Consider the following 4,979-nt stretch of genomic DNA (forward strand, 5'->3'; position numbering starts at 1 on the left):
AAACCCTTACTAAACATGTTCACTTTTGTGTAGTGAGCAGTTAGGAAGCACCAGGCCCTGTGCAAGCACTTGAACTGCAACGACTCGGTTCACCACCCCCATGTGCTACTCATCACTTTTTCTGTTTTGCTGATGAAGAATGGGAAGAACAGAGGGGTAAGCGTGTCCTGGGACTAGGGTAGGAGGGTGTCAGTGTCAGAGCCCAGCTCTTTGGTTCTGGTGCCCACTCTCTTAACCACTGCCAAGCCCATGAAGGCCCCAGGCTGTGGGGCCCAGTGGGATTCCTCTCACCCACTTCTAAGGATTGCGTCAGCTGGCATTCCGTCCCGGAATGCAGAGGTTCTGTGAGGAATAGATAACAGAAAAGAAACCCTTTAGAACCGAAGTACTGAAAAGACAAACAAAAACACCTGTGCTTACCTGGCAGGGGAGATACCACGATCACGAAGGTGGTTTTCCCAGGGCGAGGCTTATCCGTTGCACTCCGGATGTGCTGACCCCTGCGATTTCCCAAATGTGGGAAACCCGACTGCATAATTTGTGGTGTGGGGGACTGCGTTCATGCTTTCCCCTGGCTTTTCGTGTTTTATTTTTTAGAACAAAAACAAAAACAAAAACAAAAACACCTTACACACAAAATCACAGGAAGCCTTGTTTTGATGAACTAGATGGCTAGTTGCCCAGAGACAACTTCATCTTGGGTTGAGGAAGTTGTTTCTCTCTGTCTGTACATACAAACATAGAAAATGTGCATAATTTCACCTTATTCTCAGAACTTTGCTGCAGCCCGAGACCATGGGTCTGAAGAGTGGGTGTTGCTGGCTGGGACACGTGTGCGTATGGCTGGCAGTATCTGTTGGTTCAGTTCTTCTGAGCCCCACCTCCAACCTTGACCAGGGTAGGCTTACCACAAGGCTAATGGAGCTTCAGCCTCAGGATTCTTCACTTACCCCTGCCCTTCCAAAGGCTGCAAGGCATCCTAGCAATGTATTCACGTGGTTATTATGTGGTTTAAACAGTTCTGTGGAAGTAAGGTTAATTCTCATGCGAAGCAACAAATTGTAACGAAAAATCTCAGGTCACACTAAAAGTATTAATTCATTAAGAGGAAGACGTACGTTTTCAATTGTTATGATACATTTCCAATGGAAGTTATAAGTAGGCTCTTGAATTACAATATAATTCAATGAAAGGAAAGGAATGAATCATATGTTTACATTGGAAAAAAGATTTCCTTCTTTTGCTGACTCAACATAAAATTTGAACATTGACCAGGATAGCGTAACGCTACAGTGCAGACATTGGTGACTGACTGGTTAATGAGTGTTGGCAATTCAAAGAGCATTTAAGATTAATCACTGCATTAACAGATAATGACAATGTCCTGACATTTGTCATCCAATCTATGAAAGAAACTTGATAGAGGTTTTTCCAAATTTGGTAACAATTCTCAAAACGTACATGATGTTACTGCTGATAAGCTGTGAACTTCAGTCTTTTCCATATCGGAAAAAAATCTGATCAACCATGTTACAAGAGAAGTTGAATTATCTTTCTATTCTCTCTGTGGAAGAGAATATTATAAAAGTATTGTCACATGTGAAGATTATTCAGCCAAAAATATGGGAAGTAAAATATGATAGAGGTATGCCAGGAAGTTAAGGCAGCTATGAATATCATGTTATTCTTTCTTATTTCCAGACTTTTCGGTGGTATCTATCAGCTTTTGAGGTTTGTAACTGGTTGTGATTTATTTCATCTCTAGGTATTTGTATTGGTTTGCTGGGGCTGCCTTAACAAAGCCTTGTGGACTGGGAGCTTAAACAACAGGAATTTACTGTCTTGCAGTTCTGGAGGCTGCAGTCTGAGATGAAGGCATTGGCAGGGCTGGTTTCTAAGGGTCCTCGGGGAAGGCTCCGTGCTAGGCTCCTTGGCTTGCAGATGGCGTCTTCTCCGTGTGTCGCCACATCGATGTCTCTCTGTGTTTGTCTCTGTCCTAACCTCTTTTTTATTATAAAGACATGAATCATGTTGGATTAGGGCCCGCTCTTACAATCTCATTTTAATAACTTCGTTAAAGACTCTGCCTCCAAATACAGTCACATTCTGAGTAGTCTGGGGAGGGTTCCAACATATTGATTTTGGAGGGATGCGATTTCAGCCCATCACAGTATCCAATCGAGTATTTTTTAAGACAGAGGAGCCCATGGTTTTTGTCTGCTTGTTTCAAGCACCAGAAAATTTAGGGCTAGATACATGGGTATCTCTTTTGTTCTTAAAATCACCTGTTCTGAAGTTTACAATCTCTTGCCTACAAGAAATCTTTCCAATTCTACACATGTTATTAGGGGCCTACTGTGTGCCAGGCACTGCTGACCCTGGGACTTCACAAGGAAAACCAGGGGTGGTGAGTGCTGGTGGGCAAGCCCCGGAAAGGAGTGGATCCGCTTCATAGGTGTGGGACCTGGGCGGCCCTGCTGGGTGCTGTGTGTAGAAGAACGCTGAGCTTGGGGTTTAACGTTTGCTGCCACCATTTTGAAATTCTCCATCATTTATGAATGAGGAACCTCTGCCTACATTTGCATTTTGGGCCCTGCAAATTATATAGCTGGTCCTGAGGGAGGAATTGATCCAACTTCCAGTTAGAGCGCAAGTTAGCCCTAGAAGGCTGCTTTCCATTCAGAGAAAGGGAGGATGAGCAGGAAGAGGAAGAGTGTGTGGGGAGACATGCAGGCAAGAGTCAGGCAGCACTGCCCACGTGTCATCCAGCGCTCTCTCCCTCTACTGAGGAAAAGGAAACGTGCTCTTTATGGAGAGTGAGAGTACTCTGAGGTTCGAGCACTGAAGCTGGAGTGCATGGATTTGAATGTCAGCTCTTGTTTCCCAACTGTGGCTTCGGGCAAGTTACCAACTCTCCCTGAAGTCCGGCATCCTTGTCTGTCAAGGGAGGAAAGTCATTCATTCAAAACTCAGGATTTGATAGGTGTGCATCACTTTTGAGTCACAGTAAGGGGAAGTGGTTTTGTGGGATAAAGATTGTGGTCGGAAAAGGAACCCTGGAGGCATGAGGATGGGGAACAGCCCACACGGAGGCTTGGAAGTGAGGAATTGTGAGTCAGGTGTGGGAAATAGGAAGAAAGGCAGGGGTGGGGGTGCTCTTGGCGTCAGTGAGGGAGAAACAGCTAGAAAAGAGCTTAGGGCTACTTTGTCAAGGACCCCAAATGCTCACCCAGGAAGCCGGGACTGTATGTAGACAGTGGGGAACTCCTGAAAGCATTGGTGTGGGGCCTGATGAAAGTAGTCTTTGATGAAAATCCCTGTGTGGGAATGTTCTCATTCAGCTCCTTTAAAAAGCCGGATCTGGAGAGAGAAAAGCCAGCTATGCCAGAGCCTCCTGCAGGATGGATGAGATCCTGCCTCCAGTAGCACCAGGTGTGCAACTCAAAGGCACACAGAGGGCAGCAAGGAACCTTGTGCTCCTAAGGCCAGCAGCCCTGTTCTGCCTTACCAGCCTCCCTAGAAATTGCCATGTGGTTGCCAATGATGGTTGCTGTCCTGGAACAGGGCCTGTGGGGCTTGGAGGCTGAGTGAGGCCACAAGAACCACCTCGAGGATACTTACTTCATGGGGCTTGACAGTCACACTGACACGAAGCAGGGTTGGTGTCAAAAGTTCAGGAGGAAGCATGACAGGATCAGAGGGAGAGGAAGCAATGTGTACGGCTCAATTATCCTGGGACCAAGATCCAGCATCTGGATTTCCAGCTGCAAGAGACCAGAAAGGGCAGGGACCAGATCTGGTCCTTCCATCAGGGCAAGGGGAAGAGTGATTGCTCAGGGTGGTTCTGAGTGATGTGTGTCACACAGAAGAGGGAAAGGAGTGATGAGGCTGCCCTACCTTCTCCAGACCTGCCTTTCAATGCAGCAGCGTGCCTGTCCAGCTCTTTCCCTGCCATCTGACTTTGAACATGTCCATTCTCCAGAGGAGATGTCACAGAGGACCCTGAGGTTTGCACTGGAGCTGCCATATCTTCTCCCTCTTCTTCAGCAGACCTGGATTGGTGTGGCCACAGGCAAGCAGCAAGTGCAGATGATACAGCACACCAGAGGGTGGAGAGAGGAGGCTCAGAGCCCTCTTGACAGACAAGCCACTGGGGCCTATGGTGACTTGTCCATGAAAGGCGACTCTCCGGTGTCACTCCTGCATGGCCCAGGCTTCCCCTCTTTTGCAGGACTAAGTCCAAGCTCTCTAGCCTGGCACGTGGGCTTCTGTGCTGACTCTTGCTGTTTTCACTCTTTAAGTTCCAACAATATAAGCATATTTGTCAGCTCCCTTGTACTTTGCAGTATCTGGAATTTCCTCCTCTGGTTTCCTTGCAGACATCATCAGCTCCAGGAAGACTTCCCCTCCCCTGCCCTCCTTAGGTGAAGCAAAGAATCCCTTATCTGTGCCCTAATAGCAAACCTTCATGAAAGCAATTAAAACACCAATCAGATTGTATTACAACTATTTGTGTCTCTCTCTCCGGGAGACTGGGCTGCAATCTGTATGCCCAAGGGGAAGGGTGAGAAGGTCTGACACAGAGCTGGTGCCCAGGAAGAAGGAAATGGATGTAGCCCAGAGATGCCTGACTGATGTGAGGTCATGCAGTGGGACTGAGGTTCTAGGATGCACATCCTTGGCACTGGCTGGGCACCAGGCTCCTGCTTGTCTACGTGACATTTCTCCCAGCTCTTGTTATCCTGCAGTGGCTGATGGGGTCTGTGGCTATCGGCAAATTACAAGAGTCCAGTGGCAATCAGCTCACCTAGTCTTCACCAGGGGCTGGCACAGGCTGGGTCCATGGGAAGCTGAACTGAAAGGACACAACGGAAAGCACGTGAAGCTGCCCAGTGGTAAGGCAGGCCTGCACCCTGCTGAGGCCACTATCTGCCAGAGCACCAGGAGGACGCAAGGGAGATGTTGCAAAAGAAACCCAA

The 4,979-nt window shown here is 47.7% G+C and overlaps 1 non-coding gene across 1 annotated transcript; it reads left to right on the forward strand.

Annotated features, from left to right (window-relative positions):
* The first annotated feature begins 412 nt into the window (after positions 1-412).
* On the forward strand, positions 413-574 carry LOC119473815. Its single transcript, XR_005203051.1, has one exon. It is a non-coding gene; the product is annotated as a U1 spliceosomal RNA (small nuclear RNA).
* Positions 575-4,979: the final 4,405 nt, after the last annotated feature.

The sequence above is a fragment of the Cebus imitator genome, unplaced genomic scaffold, assembly GCF_001604975.1.
Source record: "Cebus imitator isolate Cc_AM_T3 unplaced genomic scaffold, Cebus_imitator-1.0 Scaffold187, whole genome shotgun sequence".
In the NCBI taxonomy this organism is placed as follows: domain Eukaryota; kingdom Metazoa; phylum Chordata; class Mammalia; order Primates; family Cebidae; genus Cebus; species Cebus imitator.